The following is a 21,550-nucleotide window of genomic DNA, read 5'->3' on the forward strand; positions in this document are numbered from 1 at the left end:
TTTTGTAAAAAAGGAAGGATCTAACTTAAAGGGATACTCTAGCCCAAAATGAAAATTGTCATTAATCACTTACCCCAACAAAGAAAAGCATACGCAGTTTGAGTTCAGCTCTTTGAGTTTAGATCTCAGCTCTTAATGCCAAAACTGTACTACGCCGATGTGGAGAGACACGGAGGAGTCGACTTGTTGAATAAAGTTGTTATTTTTGTTTTCTTCTTCTTCTTCAAAAAAAAAAAAACTCCCATAGTCCATAACTACTGTAGTTTTAAGTTATTTTAATATATAAATTCAATTAAATCATCAAACACTTGTATGACTTGACAGTGACTTGCTTGACCCAAGCTATGACTTGACTTGAATTCCTTGACAAAAGCAGTGACTTGACATGACTTGACTTGCTTGATTCTCACAAAAAATTACTTGGACTTGCTTGAGACTTGAAGGTTAAGACTTGAGACTTACTTGTGCCTTGCACATGTGTGACTTACTCCCACCTCTGTGTAAGGGAAACAGGTCAATTTAGCTCAAAGGGAATCATTTAAGATTTTAAAGGGAATTTGAACAGAATCACTGTTTCACGGCTGATCAATGAAACAGCCAGCGATTCACTGAAAGAGCCGTTTAACATCAAATCTGCGCTGGATATTAATATCCAAAGTATAGTGAAAACACTATTAATTAGCACTGTAACAAGATCGGCAGTTTAAGACATTAACTTGTGAGCACAAAACACAAGATACTTCTCTTTTCAATATGAATAAGGCTTCATTAGATAAATCTAAGACATATAAACTAATCTAACACATAAGCACACGCACTCACACATTCACACAAGTTGCAGGAAGATAGAAAGTTAGGGAAGAATGAGTTTAAGAGAATGAAAATGTGAAATCCCAAGTTTACAGCAATACGTGAAATTGCATAGACATGAACAACCATCAATCACTTAATTAACCCTCGCATTGAGTTCACAATTAGGTTAAAATTATATTAGATAACACCAGTACAGATCAGAGTCTGGAGGTACGTTACTTGTGATGCCTCTGTAACGGGGTTCCCTTTGTTGTCGCTGAAAAGGGGTTTTCCCGAGGTTGCTGATTGGCTGGAAGTTCAGTAGTCGTTGAAGTGACGTCTTGGGAAGCCCATGGTTGGGCGTTGGCTGAAGATGCGGAGTTGTGGGCTGGCTGAAGTTTCAGACGGGCATGCGAGGTCGGACTCGGAGACAACTCTCAAACGGAAAAGAAAAAAGAAACTAAAGTAAAAGAATAGAAGTAAAGTTTGACGAGACTAGGTGGTGTTTCTTCTCATCGTGGCTAAGTAGCAGCAGGCGTGCAGGCCTAAGCACGCTGGAACGGCGCTCGAAGAACACTAAAAGTGATGACAAAGCATGACTTAAAGCAGCAGCTAAAAAGCAGGCTAAAAGCTGCCATGACTGATAGCAAAATCTAAACGAAAGCTAAAAGCTAAAAGCTGACATGACTGATAGCAAAAGCTAAACAAAAGCTAAAAGCAAAATTTGATGGTGTCCTGAGTATTTAAACTGGCATTTTGGCCACACCTCAAATGTTGTCTTGACCAATTAGATATTGTCTTATCTCGGGGTGTTGCATTGTTTGTCCCACCCTTTTATAAATCATATGTTATCTTATCAAGCACGAGGTCTGAATTTTCCCGCTCTTGCAGGGTATAATTTGGACATGATTCCTATAACAAGAATATGATACATTTGACAAATAACTGATGGTCAGAAACGTTTCAAGCAAGAAGATTCGAACACACACATACTGTACTAAACATGAATATGATCCCTTAACCTATTCAAGAGTTATTTAAAAAGACATACACAATAAGTGATTAGAAACATTATAATCAAATGTGTGGGTTACATGTATGTACATGTACCGTGTATGTAGATATATATGGAGTTAAGCAATGGACTGATATCCATTTAGAAGTCTTTTTTAAGTTCATTTTGGTGCATATATGCATTGGAATGCATTCTCTGTGCCATTCTGGGGAGTAAGGATATGTCCTGTGAAGACCAGAGGGGTTAACAGGTCTCCTTAGGAATTTCAGTCTGGTTCTGCTAGGTGGGGGGAAGTCAATCCAAAGATCTTGTTTACTCTCACGGCTTTACATCTGAGGGTCAGACTGTCCATCTCTTCGATTACTTGCCCCAAATTAGAAAATCTCTTCTTCGAATTGAAATTGTCAATAATTGTTCTAATGGTGTTAATGTTGAAAGCTGTTCTGTGAAAGAGGTTGGTTATCAGACTGTGGTGCTAGGAGTTGATTTACAGCATCCTGTTGCCTTTCCGAGGAATTCGGCTTCTCTTGTTTCAACCATGCTCACGATCGAATCTTTAATTTGTCTGGTTCAGGCCTCATTCGCTACATCTGTCAACTGGTCAAAATTTACACCAGGGCATGCAAAAAACTGAAAAACAGGCTGAATGTAAGTGTAACTCTCTATAAATCCACTCTCTGACACTGGGTGGCACTTATGGAACAGAAGAATTAGAGCTGTTTCCCCATAACCTCCGTGGACAAAGCAGCATTGCGATTAAGAGCACTACTTTATTAGATGGAGCGAAGGCTGGATTGTATTTATTTATCCTGAATTGTTCAAATCGGGGTAATCGAATACGGTTTTAACGATACTTCAATGGTGAAATGGTGATACTAACCATGGGGAATTTAATCATGATTTATCATCAAACCAATAACTTCCCTTGTAACACTACATTTACCTCAAGAAAGCAAATGTCCATAAACTTGATAGTCAACTAGAAAAAAAATCCTAAGGAAAAGTAATACAGTTACTAAAATAAGACAGTTGAAGGTAAGGAGCATGAGGGCTCACATCCTGAAAGAGTCTGCTATCATTGGCCAGGCGTTTGGAGGCTAGAGTCTTGGTGATGTGGTAGAAGGTGAGCAGGGCTCTGTGCTGCTGAAGGCTGTCTTGAACTTTCACAGACTCCAGCAGAATAGGGATCAGCTCTGGACACTGCCGAGGACAGTCCAGACGTGACACTTTAGCGGTCAGCACTGCTATCTGTGTGGCGATCTGCAATAGATGCTACATTTCAAGGATGCATCCAGCAGCAGATTTCACCACTGGCTGTGAATACATCAATATTCATTTAAATATGAAATTAATAACTATTGAAGTAACAGTCATCACTTCCTGTGGGCATTTAGCCCTTTTAAACACATCTTAAATGGTTATGAGATTTTAATTAACCATTTTAATTAAATTAATTAATCCAATATCCATAAGTGCAGAAGGGTTACCACCATTAAAGCAGTAATTACAGCAATTAAATCTCTTTGACATTGTGGCTGTAATAAAGACTGTGCATGTATATATGATGCACAATTCTTTTCATGTGCGTGTTTTGTTTTGCTCAGTTTTTTGGCAAAGCAGTAATCTGTTCTGATTATCTAACACTCAATGCAAATTACACAGCAATGTTCCAAGATTACAATTGCAAATTAGACCAAAGTTCCAAAATATTCCATTCAAGTGATCTGTTTGGTAATAATAGGAATAATTAGTGCTACATTCTGTAAATCTCCAAAAATATTTTCTCATTTACATTTATGCATTTAACATACACTTTGATTCAAAGCAACTTCCAGTGCATGTAATGTGTGCATTTCACTATTATGTACGTTTCCTGAGAACTGAACTTGCCATGACCTTGGTTTTGCTACCAGTGTACTCTACCAGTTAAGTTGCCAATTAAATAAATGAATAAATATTTATAATATGTTAATATTATTGCAATTTTTGCAAAACCCTTCACTATTTATTTCTGTAATTTATTTTTAATTTACTTTTGTATTGTCACTTTTGCATCCAATATGGAAATAACAGGGCAGTGTTTGTGCACTACATCTACTTCAGTCACTAATGTATGCAAGTCTCTAGCTATTTGTGCAGTGTCAGTGCCATGGTCTATAATAAGAATGCACATTTAAGCCTACAATTAATTTTCATGTGCCTGTGACGGTACTCCACAACAAGAATTGATCACAGTCATTATCCAATAATAAACCAATAGTGTGTAATACCAACCCATCCAAAAACTGTGCAGAGCACAGAAACAAATGCATTAAAAAACGCAGTAACAAATGAGAAAAATATTATGATAAATGGATGTTCAAACGAAATGTTTGTCTGTTTTTAACTTGTCAGTTTAATTGTTTGTGTTATTGTCCACATTCCCTCAAAATCAACATCTCGCAATAATCAAAATGTTGCATTCCACTTAACTTAAGCTTATCGATTACTACTAGAGTTACTAAAATTGCATCTAAAAATGAAACATCTACTCTTACAATAAGAGCAGCAGATGTTGATTCAAATCCATGGATGCAAAACCTCTTTATTATAATGGATTTTCTTATAATGATTCAGATTTTTTTCAAACTCAAGGGTCAAATTAATGCACTGTATAAAACTGCCCCAAAAAATCAATGTCTCCAGGATTGCTCAACAACACATTACAGCACAGACTTTAAGTGCTTTTTGACTACAGGCCCATTGATCTTTCACTAGAATCACAGATCAGACTCTTACCCACTAAACAGAGAGGAGTTTAAAGGCACTCAATCATGTCTGATCGTTCATTTTATTGGATGACTGATCATAAACAGGACAGGTAGAGCAAATGGGTTTCTCTTCATGTGGCAAGTGTGTGGGTGTATAACTGTATGTACACTACACACTAACCTGGTTAACCGGCCCGTTAAAATTAGTGATGAGACCAGCACGGAGAGATGACTTTTCTTCTGAGAGAGCACTTGAGAAGAAAAAGGAGAAATACAGAGTGTGAGAGATAGAAAGGAGGTTGTCAATACTGAATAGTGCCCCTGAATCACAAGGAAAACAGTGACTCTAAAAAGTATTTGGTCACTCAGGCCACTTTTAAAAATGTATTAATGTCATTGCATTAGGTAAAAAAAAAAAAAAAAAAAAATCAATACAAGACACATTTATTTTTAATAAAGATAGCCCAAGCACACTTTTCAAGCAAAACGTTTCACCAAAAAAAAAAAAAACTGTCACACAGATATCCTGCTCATTCACACTACTGTGTAAAAGTCCAGTAAGATTAGTTTTTGTTTGTTTGTTTTTTATCAAAGGTGCATTAGATTGACAACAAATGCATTTATAATTTTACTAAAGATTTCTATTTCAAATCAATTCTACAAAAATATTAAGCAGCACAACAATGTTTTCAACACTGATAATACAATTTTTAAAAAAAACTGTTCTAAATTACATTTTAAAATAAAACATTTCAAAACAGAAAAAGTTATTTTAAATTGTAATAATATTTCACATTAAGGTTTACTGTATTTTTGGTTTAAAAAAAATCTAGCCTTTGAGAGCATAACAGACCTTCTATTTCCCATGTTTTTTCATGTATAATTCTGTACAGCAACGATGGCATTAAAACATGAGTACAGATTGTTCTAAGCTGGCTGAGAGAAAAATCACAACCTACTAACCAAAAACACAATTAAGAACCTAACACAATTACAGCAGCAAAACAAAAACTAATTAAGGGTCACTGACTAACCAGAATTTGACTGAAGAGTTTCTGTGAATCACAGTAGGGCAACAGCATCAAATTAATCAGGACGTTCACTGGAGGCCACAGGTGACAGAAGCACTAAAGTAAGAGTCTCTCTAAACCGGCTGGTCTGTCACCTCTGAGGGCTGGAGGACAAAACCACAGAACCACCAGTCAAAGAGGTTTTTTAAGCGGGATAGCAAGACTGTCCTACAATATTATATCGTAATTCCATTTCTCACAATACGTATTGATGTTTTTTATGTGCTAATGCATATAATTTCCAATGATTAAATTAATGGAGCTAAAGGCATGAGAGATATCTCAATATCTCACATGTTTCAGTTGTGATTTAATTATGTTTGTGACGCATCAATCGTTATGTGTTTGTGTATAGTACACGTAAAAAGATTACTGTATAGTGATGTGTGAGATAGTTGGCAATACAGAGCTCTATTTCATACATAACACATTAATACCATACAATATTACTTTTTCTACATGCGTAAGCATTATTTTTGAAGAACCAGAACATACATAACATTCGACCTGACAGAAACAACGAAAAAGATGTCCTAAGAAACAACACTTTCGACATCACATTACCTGAGGCTCTGTTAACACCAAAATAAGAAACCACACACTGGCCACAGATGTTAGCCAGTCATAAAACTTGAATTCAGTCCTCTGACAACAGCTTAAGTTATGAGATTGTTCAGAGTTTGGAACGTTTGAGGAAATTCATTGTTTTTGCAATTCCATCTGGTGCTGTGAGTGAAACAAAAATGCTTATAACATCTTTAAATACTTTGTAATTTAGAGGATTTCACTAAAATGAATACTTGTTTTTAGTTTGATATTTAACAGTGAAATGCCAGCTTGACTAAATGTCAATTAAAATTTATGAAACAATTAGAGGTTTGAATAAAGCAAACAACAGTGGTAGAAATGATAAATCCCACTGCATTTATGCAGTGTTTTGCATTTACAATTAGGATACAAAGACAAAATGCTGTTCAGCTAAATAAATATGACTATTATGAAGGATTAGTCACTTCTGGGTGTCCAAATACAAAATAATCAAATTAAACATTTTGAATGGAACCTTTAAATCACTGCAGTTCCAACTGACACTAATTTAGTTACATCAATAATGCAGAAATCACTGTAAAAAAAAAAAAAAAACAATGAAATTTTACATTAGAGCATGATTTTCTTAATGGGCTGTTATTAGTTGTTAGACTGAGATTTTTCTGGTCTGCTTTGACATTAATGTGATAATGGTTCTATGTGGGCGATGAAGACATTTCTAAAACGAACATCAAGTTCATCTCTCAGTTAAAGAAACAACCATGATAGAAAGTCTAGAAATGAAAATAAAGAATCAGACTCTTCTCCAGTAGCGACTGATGCCATTCTTGAAATAAAGGACAGCTAGATCTCACATTGACGTCAACAAGTGATTACTGAAAATGCACTGAACAAGACCAAAGAAAAAGAGAGAGAAATGAAACTATAAACCCAAAAACAATCAAACTTTGGGCTGAAGTGTAAAGTTGAATTGTCATACTTTAATCTATACATGGTATAATCCACCATATGGACTGCAACAAGTTTGGAGTCGGTAATATATTTTAAACAAAAAAAAAACCAGCATAATTGTGACATTTTTTTTACATTTTAAAATAACTTATATTTTAATATACTTTAAAATAGAATTTATTTCTGTGACGGCAATTTACAGCAGCCATTAATGCAGTCTTCAGCATCACATAACCCTTCAGAAATCATTCTAATATGCTAATTTGGTGCTCAAGAAAAGTATTTTTGTGGAAATAAAGAAAATTCTTTGTTAAATAGAAAGTTTAAAAACAGTATTTATTTAAAATAGAAACATTCTGCAACAAAATAAATGTATTTACTGTGACCTTTGATTAACTTAATGCACCCTTGCTGATTTATTAATAATCTATTTCCAAAAAAAAAAAAAAAAAAAAAAAAGACTTAATGACCCTAAACTTTTGAAAAGTAGTGTATTAGTACTTTTTTTTAAATTATTATTATTTTTTCAATATATTAATACATGTTTCACCATTGACCTGGCCTCTCAACTTTTGGCAGATGTGAGTGGGAGTGTCTTTTTTTTGTTGTCAATTTTGATGTCACTAGTGGCACAGAATTTACAGGCGTCACCTTTAAAAATACGCAAAAAAAAGAGTATTTACATATTTCCTGAGGTGAGGTGAGGCAAGTTAGATTAGTGAAGCTAAAGTCTAACACTGAATAATTAAAGGCTATTCCACAGTGGAGTGAGTTCGAGGTTTAATCCAGCATGCCATGTCCAGAATAAGAGCACGGGGAGCGAGGAGCAGGCCAAGGAAAGCTAATGCTCATTGATAAATATGTAGTAGCAGCTGTGTTCAAGAGGGAGCATCTCCGCCAGGCTCTGAAGCAGGACCACCAAACCCCCAAACCCCCACACTCGGCTGCTCAGAGATCAGGGCTCATTCCACTGCCAGATAAGAGTCCATACAGAGACCCATTTCCTACACAAGACGATGAGGAAAGGGTAATAAATTACCGAGGATAATCGTGAAGAAGAAATCTTCGTCGCATGCAAAAACAAGAGCAGAGAGGGTGCATTACCCGGCATGTGACAGGTGAATATCATATCAATAGACAGCTGACAAGTAAACATGACTCAGAAAATCGACACGCTGCCTCCGCCTAATTCACCTCAAGGTCAGCGAAAGCACCATTTGGGTAGACAAATAAGCTAAATGCGAGTCCATACAAAGCAGGCTGATTTCTTTGGGTGACAAACCGAGTGACAGCAGGTTGGCTCAAATACAAACAGATAAGAGAGGCTGATGGGACGTGACAGACATTCTTATAGCGCTGCAGTCAAAGTCGACTCCCGCAGAAATCACTGAAGGAAAAAAGTCTGCTGATACGTAGGATTGCTCTCCGTTCCTTTGCAATCCTATTTCATGCTAAACCTCAATAACGAAGGAGTCTGTGCCAAGTTTGAAGGCTTAAAGGATTTGAGAGGACATCTACACCACCATAGCCAGTGCTGTATGACAACACGGGCGCTGCTGAGCCCTCCTCAGGGGACGAGAGGGGTTGTACTGGCCAGGCCTGAGGGTCCACAGACACCTCATTCTCTGAAAGAGCAAGAGAAGATTTAGTCATACACAACCACAAAAGCATAAACTGGCATTTCTGCAAATCCTGAAGATTTTTTTTGTTGTTGTTGTTCTGAACAGGGATGTCACACAGAGCACAGAGCTGCCCTAAACTGAAAAAAAAGGAGTTGTTGTTTTTTTTAAGTCTGAAAAACTATGCCCACTATTTATTAATCTGTACTCTCAGTTTGCACCCACAGATTTGTATCAGTTTTGGCAACCCCAGAGTTTTGTAACTGCAAACCCTTAACTTAAAAAACCTCCCTGAGGGTTCGAAAAAGACTTAATGACCCTAAACTTTTGAAAAGTAGTGTATTAGTACTTTTTTTTTTTAATTATTATTATTTTTTCAATATATTAATACATGTTTCACCATTGACCTGGCCTCTCAACTTTTGGCAGATGTGAGTGGGAGTGTCTTTTTTTTTGTTGTCAAGTTTTGATGTCACTAGTGGCAAACAGAATTTACAGGCGTCACCTTTAAAAATATCGCAAAAAAAAGAGTATTTACATATTTCCCTGAGGTGAGGTGAGGCAAGTGTAGATTAGTGAAGCTAAGTCTACAACCTGAATAGAGTTAAAGGCTATTCCACAGTGGAGTGAGTTCGAGGTTATAATCCAGCAGCCATGTCCAGAATAAGAGCACGGGGAAGCGAGGAGCAGAGCCCAGGAAAGCACTAATGCTCATTGATAAAATATGGTGTAGCAGCTGTGTTCAAGAGGGAGCATCTCCGCCAGGCTCTGAAGCAGGACCACCAAACCCCCAAACCCCCACACATCGGCTGCTCAGAGATCAGGGCTCATTCCACTGCCAGATAAGAGTCCACTACAGAGACCCATTCCTACACAAGACGATGAGGAAGGTAATAACATTACCGAGGATAATCGTGAAGAGAAAGAAATCTTCGTCGCATGCAAAAACAAGAGCAGAGAGGGGCATTACCCGGCATGTGACAGGTGAATAGCATATCAATAGACAGTGAACAAGTAAACATGACCAGAAAATCGACCACGCTGCCTCCGCCTAATTCACCTCAAGGTCAGCGAAAGCCACCATTTGGGTAGGACAAATAATGCTAAATGCGAGTCCATACAAAAGCAGGCTGATTTCTTTGGGTGACAAACCGGAGTGACGAGCAGGTTGGTCAAATACAAACAGATAAGGAGAGGCTGGATGGGACGTGACAGACATTCTTATAGCGCTGCAGTCAAAGTCGATACTCCCGCAGAAATCACTGAAGGAAAAAAAGTCTGCTGATACGCTTAGGATTGCTCTCCGTTCCTTTGCAATCCTATTTCATGCTAAAACCTCAATAACGAAGGAGTCTGTTGCCAAGTTTGAAGGCTTAAAGGATTTGAGAGGACCTCCCTACACCACCATAGCCATTGCTGTATGACAACACGGGCGCTGCTGAGCCCCCCTCAGGGGACGAGAGGGGTTGTACTGGCCAGGCCTGAGGGTCCACAGACACCTCATTCCTCGGAAAGAGCAAGAGAAGATTTAGTCATACACAACCACAAGAGCAGAAACTGGCATTTCTGCAAATCCTGAAGATTTTTTTGTTGTTGTTGTTCTGAATAGGGATGTCAAAGCACAGAGCTGCCCTAAACTGAAAAAAAAGAAAGAAAGAAAAAAAGCTGTGTAGTAGTTGTTCTTTTGTCTGAAGTCTGAAAAACTATGCCCACTATTTCTTAATCTGTACTCTCAGTTTGCACCCACAGATTTGTAACTGCACCCTTAACTTAAAAACCTCTGAGAAAGGCCTAATGATCCACGTTGGATGAAATATTACAGTTTCCGGGTCTGTCTTTTAAACCCTCTAGCACCACCAATGGGTCAAAGATGCACTGATGTTTACTCTAATAACTTTTAGCCTACAAACAAAATGTATTTTGTTCTGGATGACCTAAATTTCAATATTGTCTCCTTGCATTCCTTTGAACATCATCATCAAAAAATAAAAAATAAATAAATAAAATAAAATTTTCTATTCCCTTTGGACTTTTGTTATGGGTAATTTATTTAGTGCTAGATTAGAGAAGTTAGAAAATCACTTTACAGCCCATTTATTCTTAAATCGCCCTATTAATGATGTTTAAATTATATATCATATAATATTACTGAAAAATATAGTTCAAATTAAGCATTTCTCTTTCTTTGTGTTCCAAAAGCTGAACTCCATAACTTAGCATAGATATCATATGCTAGATCTTTGATCAGGCATTAAGGAAGGGATACAGGATTCTGCAGGGTGATATTTCAGTAAAGAAACAAAACTTTCAACAAAAACATCATCAAAAAAATCTTACTATAAATATTACATTAAATAAAACTTCACTGCACTTCATATATTTATTTTTTAATGCATGTTACATGTTACTTATTGAGAGCAACAAAAGTTACTACTTCTGTTTTAATTGTGAATAATTTGACAGCATCAAGAGTGGTGGAATTTTATTCACTGGTACTGACCCTAGTCCTTAATCAGCCTTCTGCTGCTCCTGCCAATGAAAACGCATGCTCAAACCAAAAAAATACCATGCCCCGGGACAGCACAGTCTCCACTGTAAACACAACAAAGTGGTCTAAATGTCCTCCCCATCTGCCTTCGTTCAGCATCTGAAAGGTGGCCAGATTTAAAAAAAAAACTGGAAACGTTCACTTCTAAAGACAAAAACAAAAACTCAGGGAGATAAGCCATGAGATGTAACAGAATTATACGCCCTGCGTTCAGAAGCATTTAACCTTTGTGCAGCTCAAAGGTCATTACTAATTCATCTGCAACCAGTATGAAGTTTAAAATATTAATTTCACATTTCAAATAAATTAGCTCATGTGCCAGTGCAGAGGATGAAAAATAAATTGCATGAATTGCATATTATTATGAAAATGATTTACATTCAGTATGCAAAATCAGTGCCCTCCTGGACCACTTAGACCAGTGTTGTTTGGTTCGTCATTACTGGCAGCACATGACATCCCTTAAGAACTGCTGCATACTCCATGGGTTTAAAAAGCTTAATTTCTTATTTTATTTTGTAAGAAAAGTGCTCATAAATAAAACAGTGGCATGGTGCATGAATTGCAAAATGAGTCATGATAGCTAATGGCCATCTGGTGAGGATGTCAGCCCACAGCTCAGGTGGATCAGCCTCCAACAAAATCTCCTCAATGTCACGGCCCAGCGGCCAAGAAACCACAAGGGTCATTTCTGCTATGTGGCACATTTCCAGGTGCCCATCATATGCCTTAACTTATTTAGGAAAAAAATATTAAAACAATTTTTTAAAAATAGAAAACCATACTGATACATTTATTTTCACAATAAAGTAAAAATAAAGGTGAATTTTGCTTTTTAAAGTGCATATTGCGGTTTAATTTGTTTTTTAAAATGAATATAACTTTGTGTGAACCACAGAATTCAAAAATCTAAAATCTTCAACAAAACATGACACAAACAAATAAAAAAAAAAAATTATCGTTGTGCTTTTGGATGTCAGAATCATAATGCAAATCATTTTTTATAGAATAATTTCATCAAAGACACCATTTGAAGCTAAAAGCAGACATTTAAAGGGGTCATTTGATGTTGCTAAAAAGAACATTATGTTGTGTATTTGGTGTAATGCAATGTGTTTATGCGGTTTAAGGTTAGAAAAACACATTATTTTCCACATTATGTACATTATTGTTGCTCCTCTATGCCCCGCCTTTCTGAAACATATTGATTTTTACAAAGCTCATCGTTCTGAAAAGCGAGGTGTATGCTGATTGGCCAGATATCCAGTGTGTTGTTATTGGCTGAATGCCTCAAGCGTGTGACGGAAATGTTACGCCCATTACCACAGCGGTTCCCAATCCCAGTCCTAGCGCCCCCCTGCTCTGCATATTTTGCCCTTCTCTCTTAGTTAACACACCTGATTCTTATAACCAGCTCGTTAGTAGAGAGCTACGTGCATGAACTGCGTTCTGATTGATATGATCTCTGCACGAGTTCATTGGTTCCTACATCTGTTGAAGTTTACTTCACTTCCGAACATTAATTCATAGATGTGTGCTACGCCGCTGCCTGCAGCGTCTTCACACACAGACGAGTGTGACATTATATACCTCTGTAAATAAATATAATTAAAATTTACATCTTGTACATTTTAATGCCCTTTGAATGGAACATATATGTGGCGGGGGGGCGTGGTTTAGCGAAGTCTGCATGGCGGCGGCACTCCTTATTCCTTTCCCAGGTTTCGGCACCAGTGTAGAGAGTTCGTGGGTAGAAAGGAAGAGGACAAGGGGTCGGCTTGACTGCTGACAATGGTTTATTTAAATTCAACACTCTGAAATTCAAAGTGGTGTGCCTCTTCGCAATGGCATAAACACAAGTTCAAATCACTTCACGCGTTCGTATATCCAGGTCGGGCACTCGTCAGCAGTCCTTCTCTCTCTCCCCTACTCCTGTTTTATCCTGGCGTTATATACTCTCTCCACGCCAATTACTGAAACAAGAGACAGGTGTTGATTATTTCCGTCCAAACCACTCACTCAACGTACGTCTCCTGACTCTCTCTCCCACTGCAGACTTCGCTAAACCACGCCCCCCCTTCCACAATATACGTTCACCAAAAACTAAAAACATCACAGCACCAACAACAGAATAAAAGAACAAATGTCGTACGTGATAAGAGGACTGGGATTGGGAAATGCTGCCTTACCATACTGTGATGCCCTGTGTGACAAGACAAAAACAATATAACCCATTATAACAAGGCATTTGTTGCATCCAGTGCATAATTATGGATTATAATGACTTATACTGTCTTTTTACACGTTCCGTTGCGAGCCGCGTAAACGTAAAACCATGTCTGCATTTGTGATCGGAGAAATGACAAACAACAAGTGCTACTCTACACTGCTTAAAACACCGGCATTGTAGGCTCATCAGTGGCAAATTCTTTAAGTATGTAAACATACTTACAGGCTGTGTGTCAGAAGCGCCAGACTGTCATTGCAAAGTTGGAACTGCCTCACATTATAAAAACAGACACCGGCATTGTAGGCTACTCTCACAGGAAACAGTCCTCGTCCTCCGTAAAATTACGCGCACACATTGAATATTTGGGTTGAATACAACAGTGTTGTAAATACAACTTAACCACTGATTTCTAGTTGTGTCCTCTTTTGGAAGGCCAAACAAAGTAGTTTCACTTTCACAATGAAACAGAGTCTCCACAACATGGCAGTGGCAGCAATAGCAAGAATAAAATGTACCCCTTTCTTTGTGAACATTTGGGCGGTGTTATGCAAATCTTCCCACATCATGACGTAGACATGTGGGGCGTGTTAGAATGAGCCATTTTAGAAGGCCATGCACAAGTCTTAACTTTTATAAAGAATATCTCTTTGGATTTGAGACTTTACTCTTTGCAACTTTACAGATCTTCTTCATGCACCAAGAGCTTGTAACACTCCAAAGAGAAAGGAAAAAATTAAATCTCATCATATGACCCCTTTAAACAGACAAATTATGGATGACACCTGGTATGATTGCCCTACTTTTAAAGCATAAATTTGATTTAAACAATAGGTCTATATAATATTCACATAGGGGACATATTGTATTAGCCCTACAGTTAAAACATGAAATACTACTTAATCCTATAACATTTTACATTACATTTAGCCTACCTATTTTATCTCACAATTCTGACTTCTTTTTTTTTTTTTTTTTTTACAAATGGAAGTTTATATCTCCTATTTCAGATTTTATAACTTGATTTACCTCAACAGTTGCGAGTTTGGCAATTCTGAGTGGAAAAAAAGCCAGAAGTGTGGAATTATGAACTCATGATTCTGAGCCGAGGGGAAAAGAGAGAACGATGAGTTGATTTTTCTTGTCAGAATTGTGAGATATAATCTCGGAATTGCAAGAAAAAAGTCAGAATTTTGAAATAAAAACTCAAAATTTACCTTTTTTATTCTTTTATTCCATGGCTTGCAACTGCTACATTAAAACAAGCATTTTCTGCCACCAGATAGACTCTGCCCACAAAAAAACGTCATCACTGTTTGCAAACACTGAAATTGGTCTATTACAGTGTGCCGCGCTCTGTTATCAGAATCAGAATCAGAATCAGAAAGAGCTTTATTGCCAAGTATGCAATAATTGGAATTTGTTTTAGTGACATAAGCTTCCAGTACACAAAAGACAACAACACACAGTCAAAAAAATAAAAAATAAAAACCCTTTGCAGATAAATAAGTGTATAAACAATTGTGCTATAAATGATAATGGAATTGGATTGAGTAAGATGCAGGGATGTACTAGGATGAAGGGGTAACAAATAAATATAAGGATATGCACATTTTTATTGTATAAGTGGGGAAACATTTAACTGTTCATGAGGTAGATTGCCTGGGGAAGAAACTGTTCTTGTGCCTGACTGTCATGGTATTTGCGGCTCTGAAGCGCCGGCCAGGATGGCAAGAGTTCAAAGATGGGGTAAACTGGGGTGTGTAGGGACCAGAGTGATTTTCTGAGCCCTTTTCCTCACTCTGGATGTATACAGTTCTTGAAGGGTGGGCAGGGGAGTACCAATAATCCTTTCAGCAGTCCGAACCGTTAGTATTCAGTAGGAGCTGGCGTGAGTCAGTGTTTTCGGTAGTTATTTTTATTTGAATGTATCATCGTCATGGTAAATTATTGTGTTTGTAGAGGTTGCACAAACAGGTGAAGAGACGACTAAACTATACACTAAACACTAAACGCATAATATATTTTTAAAAACCGTGTGAAAATGTTACCATATGAGAAGGCATAGCTGGTAACTTAACCTCAGTTTGTTAATATTATAACCATCAAGTCTAATAACAACTTAGTGACATTGTTTGCACAATTTTTTGTCATGTGGTGTGTTTATAAGGCTTTGGGAGACATTGCAAGTAATAAGGAAGTGTGAAGATCTGAAGCAGTGGAGGCCAGCTGTTATTAACCACCTCTACTGGACTGCAGCTTCCGCTCCTGGAGATGCAGATGTGATGGAGGCCAAGTGGAAAAGCATGGTCAGCAGTGAATGTGATCTAAACTTTTGCTTGCTTCTCCCAGCACTTGCATCAGTCTGAGAGAGGAATACATACTGCAGGTCACCACAGGCTCTGTCTCATCTTCCACTACATCTGCTCCTCTTTCCAGATCCCTCCAGAGGATCAACAAGATGAGGCTGTTGGCTTGTATCTAGCACAGCATTCACAATTTAACACACACCAGAATGAAAGATTGTTAAATGTTTTTAAATGGGTCAGATGGTATAGGTTTTTTTTGGTAGTATATGTTCGGTGTTACTACACATACACACATTATTTATTTATTTATTTTTGTGGTATTATTCTCACTTTAATAACATTATGTGTATGCGTGTGTTTGTTTGCATTTACTTTTAAAAGTTAGTGCACAAATAAAAATGACCAGATTATTGCTACCCTCAGTGGAAATGTGCAGCAGGTTAGAAACAGAAGATGGATGAAGTGGATCAGACTTTTGTGCTGTGGTTGTCTGTACTCAAGCCAAGATGAGTATTTAATCTCTCTGAGGAGAAAGTAATTGTTATGCAGGCTCATGTGATGTCTAGCTCTAGGGGTGAGCAATATGACCAAAATCATAAACAATTTAGTGACTTAATAAAAAAAATAATAATTGTGGACTTGGGCATACATCAACATGTAAGGTTATTCAAAACAAACGAATGGCCAACAAAAGTCTGGCATCAGTACAAAAACAGCTTCATACTATGTAACACTTGAATTAAAAAAAAAAAAAAAAAAACTCAAAGCAGTAAAAAAAAAATCTGACTAGATAACCCCTTTTCAATATACAAAAACTTGTAAGAGAATTATATCATGAAGATATTTTTGACATGCCACGAGCCTCAGCTGACATGTATCACAGAAATAAAAGAGTAAAATCCACAAAAAATATTGTTATTCCCACTTTTACTTAGTTCTATTGCACCATTAAACTGCTCAAATTGTGGCTGTATGTAGCAGATTCTCACCAGCAGCACTGAGCAGAAGCCAGGCTGGGTCTCCCATTGGCGAAGCTGCTCCTCTACAGGCTTCAGCACAGCTGTGTCCTGACTGGTGGCCTGGGTCAAAGCCTGCAGCACCACTGAGCTGGCGCTCTGGATGTCCATTATAAAGCTGCAGACACAAACAGAGCACTCAATATGACTCATTTATTATCTTAAAAGACTGGAATCCTGACAAACCATAGTTAACATTGCTACCCACCAGAGTCCTTATGAAACATTTAGAATAACACTGGAGTTCGTTATCTTCTACACATAAACTACACACCCCGTACCTACTCAGTAATATACAAATACATATATTTGAAACTCAAGGTCAGTAAGGGGATCTATTTAACAACGAGTTTTATTTATACCAGCATATTACAATACCACAGAATATATTATGTCTTGTTAACATTATATTTAATCAAATATTTGGTGTCAGTCAGATTTCCTAATGTTTTTAAAAGAAGTCTCTTATTCTTACCAAGGCTGCATTTATTTAATCAGAAATAGTTATATTGTAAAATATTATTACAATTTAAAATAATTTATTTCAATTTTAATATATTTTAAAAATGTAACATTCCTGCAATTTTCTGGGTTTTTAAACTATATATATATAGTATATATAGAAAAGGTGGCAAGCATTGCAAAACATTACTGATTCATCCAATGCTTAAACTAGCAAAAAGCCATTCTTGCTTATTTTTTTCCAAAACCTTGGCAGCTAGATAATATTACCACAAATAAGCAGAAATCAAAAACACGAATCAAAAATCAAATGTTTATGTTTGAAAGGCATATAAAGCAGTATGTAAAGACAATGGTGTGCTGGCATGATGGGTAAAAGACAGTTCTCTCAACTGTTCCTAAAATCCTGGTGAAAATTATACTGAAATCTGCAAACCCAGACTTTTTTACTTCACAGAGGAAAATAACGTCAAGTTAGAAATCTTTGTTGTGCAACTCTGCCCCCTATTTGTGCAAAACATAAACTGCCAATGTTTTTTCAACGACCTGTCCTGAATCATGCCAAAAACAAGACTAGTACAGCAGATGGCTTTAGAGGTTTCCCATCTCATGGACAAACATAAAGTTGCAGGTTAAATGGCATCCATGCTGTGATAGAAACAAGTCCTTTTTTTATCAAATAAAGCACAGATGCTGTGCATTTCCAATTATGAGCTCAAAAGCTCTTGCCTTGTGTGCTGCAGAAAGAATGCACAGTTATAAGCAATGCTTGAAGTACAAACTCATAGTTATGGTTATTAGAGCGATAACCACAACTACACTGCAAGCGTGCACAAAGGTGTTTCAAGCGGAAGAGGGCAGCTGCGATTTTTTTAGTTCCAGGCAATCTTGTGCGTGAAGATTCAAGCACTCCATCTTTGGTGCACACATCTCATCTGAATTAAAATAAATAAATAAAAACAGTATTTTTGTAAATAGATAATTTATTAACCTGGGCACCTCCATATACACCAGATGCTAGATCATGTGCAAACTATAGAATGTAGGTTCAAATCTGGGAAGAGCACAGAAAATGATTGTTTTCTCCAACAAAAAAGGTCAAAGGATCTTGGGTTCAGGTGCTTGTGCAGAATGTCATGTGGATTTGAGGTACTGTGACATGTATTTCACTGGCCTTTAAAACATGAAATATAAGCTGTGATTAGAAGTAGCCTATATATGTCAAACACTACAAAGCCACAAAAGACAAATCTGACATGAGGTCAAGGCTCGGTTGCTCAGCCCCTGCTGGCAGATGTCATAAGCACACGATTCTGGGGGACTAAAGCATGTTTCTACACTGATACACAAAAAACATTGCAAGAAACATTAATCACTATTATAGTTATATGTACAATACTGTTTCCCAGTTTATGTAATTGTCACACCTAATGAATTACAAATAACACTAGGCTACATCAACCCACATCAGTTGTCTTGTTTGTTTTTTTTTTTGTGTGTGTGTGTGTGTGTGTGTGTGTGTGTGTGTGTGTGTGTGTGTGTGTGTGTGTGTGTGTGTGTGTGTGTGTGTGTGTGTGTGTGTGTGTGTTTAACGCTATTCCAGCTTCTGTGGCTATTTCCTGGCGATGAATACATCAATACAATACATTCCCTGTGTGTGCTCTTAAAACACATCCCAACATCTGAAGATAATTCAGTCACATCACTAAAGCCAAGTCAGATTTAAATGACTGACAGATTACATGTGGTTTGATTATACTGTAAACATGAAATAGACATGTATGTTTTCGTTGATCTATAATCAGCCTCAAAATCTAAACACTGTGCATTATTATAATCAAGTACCATCAACCTTCAAGAGTAGGTCAAAACAACAACACTAGTGGACAGATCTGGAATAATACATGTCCACGTGCATGTGAATGTATCTGTATTACGCATTAAGCTTAATTATGAACGTCTCAGAGGTTCTTCTCGGCCCGCTTTTGTATGACACCCTTGAACTGTACACATTATACATGATCTGTGAAATAGAGGATGGCAAAAGTGTGTAACTCGTTACGCTATCATAATAGGGGTGTTACGGGTCAACTGGGGACATGCGCGTGCACGCTAATAGTTTTAACTGAGTTACCAGCAGATGTTGGACGGCCACAGATTCGTCACAAGGAATTAACGGACCAGATTTCCAAGCTTTCCACGTTATTTTGTGAATGTTTGTATTATTATTGGACTCTCTTGTTTCTCCCGGCGATATTCCAATGTATCAGCCGGCGTTTAAGAGAAGTTTAAATGCGTCTTCATTACGCGCGTCTCACAGACCACTCACAATTATTTTAATTGGACTACAATCATTTCAATGCTTCCCCCCCCCCCCCCCCCCATGACAATTATAAAAAAAAATCTTTTTTCCCCTTTATTTTTTTATGTTGCTAAAAAATGAGTGATAAACAAGCTATAGTATTGTTGCTAAAAAATGAGTGATAAACAAGCTATAGTATTGCATTATGCATATAATGTCGAACCAGTGACACACGATAGGATGCAATGAATTATCCTGAATAATTATTTAAGGGAATGTTCAACAAACGTATAACCTACCTAATAATAGATGTTGAAGGAAAAAAAAAAAAAAAAAAAAAAAAAAAAAAACTTTTACCAATACATAGTTTCTAAGCAGCTTTATATAAAATGCATGTTTCTTTTACTATGTAACCTGTCGATGTAATATCCATATTGCAGAAATGTAGTTTTATAATAGACATCAGTCAAGTCAAAGTGAGGTCACCTTTATTTATAAAGGGCTTTCAACAATACAGATTGTGTCAAAGGAGATTCACAGTGTTAAATAAGGAAATAGTGTGTCAGTAATGCAAACAAAATTCAATTCTGCTGTAAACAGCTCTAAAATGAGGACATAAGTCAACAGTCAATTTCTCAGTAATAGTCAGTTCATGGTTGATTCAGTAATGTCATCCTCTTGCTCAGTTCAGTTGTACTGATGGCTGTCGAGGTGAAGAGGTCTTTGCAGGTGATCTGTCTCTAGGGCACATCTAGTTGTGGTCTCCACTGACGTTTTGAGCTGTTGTGGTCGTCTCTAGGTGCTGATCCACCATTTGATCTGGACAGAGACTGGATCTGGATAGTTAACATCTTTCAGTTAAGCACAGACATGTAAAGGCAATGATTTACATATTGTGATCGTAATGATTAAAATATAAGGATAATTTTGCAGTTGTGCATGATGATTCAGAGTTGGGATCATCTGAAGCTCTTGCAGGAGTTGTTGTCATCTCTTTACAGGTGTTAGGGTCATCTAAAATCTTCACAAAGGCTGAATTAAAATATTAGTCAGGTTGTTACCACTGAAATGAAGATAACTGGCATAATTTAAAGTTATATTACATATAAAGAGGCCCACACTCATTATTTATGAAACTGAGACTTTTGTGTCATATTTTCAGTTCAAGAAGTCTGCAATAAAGTAAATAATGAAGCTTTTTTGATTCAAATTGATGTCTGGGAGAGAGTTGTCATATTCGTGTAAGATGCCAAATGATTATGAGGTTTGTGATGTATACTGCCTTTTGCAATATTAGCCATATATGTAATAATTCATCATCACAGTATCATATGTCCTGCCTATGTCTGTCATGAAAAAGTTGTGGCTGCTGAGTGATTGTCACCGGACTTTCATACAAAAGACAGTATGGAAACTAGAAAAAGAAGCTATGAGTCAGTAAGATAGATCCTACAACATGGTTCACTGTTAATAAACACTTGTCAAATACTTTGTCACCTTAAAAATGTAAACATGCCAAACATGTGACATATATCACTCCTACAAATTGTGGAAAAAATGCCTTCCTGTGTTCATCACACAAACAGTATTAAAGAGCTTTGAATCCTGCACTGCTCATAACATGTTTTCTCAAGTCAGAAACACAAGTAGTCTGGCAAGAGACCAGTAGGCCTGTGTGTAAAATCAAAAGCAGGAGTCATGAACTTAGAATTTACTTTAGACAAAGTGTTCTCTACATGTTCAGTAAAAGACAACAGCTTCACAACATTTAAATTCAAGCACCAAACTGAACATAATGTACAGTTCAGTTCATTTAATTGATTATATGATTATAAGAAACTGAATACAGAATTGTTCTTAACAGAGTTCTAAGCCAATGCAAAATGTTGATTTCAGATCAGTCATAAATCCAGGATGAAGCTTTATGTCCAGGGAAGAGG

At 37.0% G+C, this 21,550-nt stretch overlaps 1 pseudogene; it reads right to left on the minus strand.

The window, feature by feature from the left end:
- Positions 1 to 17,180, minus strand: part of LOC109086636 — a 140,184-nt pseudogene extending 123,004 nt beyond the window's left edge.
- Between the last annotated feature and the right edge of the window lie 4,370 nt (positions 17,181 to 21,550).

Source organism: Cyprinus carpio, chromosome B8 (assembly GCF_018340385.1).
Source record: "Cyprinus carpio isolate SPL01 chromosome B8, ASM1834038v1, whole genome shotgun sequence".
Taxonomy (NCBI): domain Eukaryota; kingdom Metazoa; phylum Chordata; class Actinopteri; order Cypriniformes; family Cyprinidae; genus Cyprinus; species Cyprinus carpio.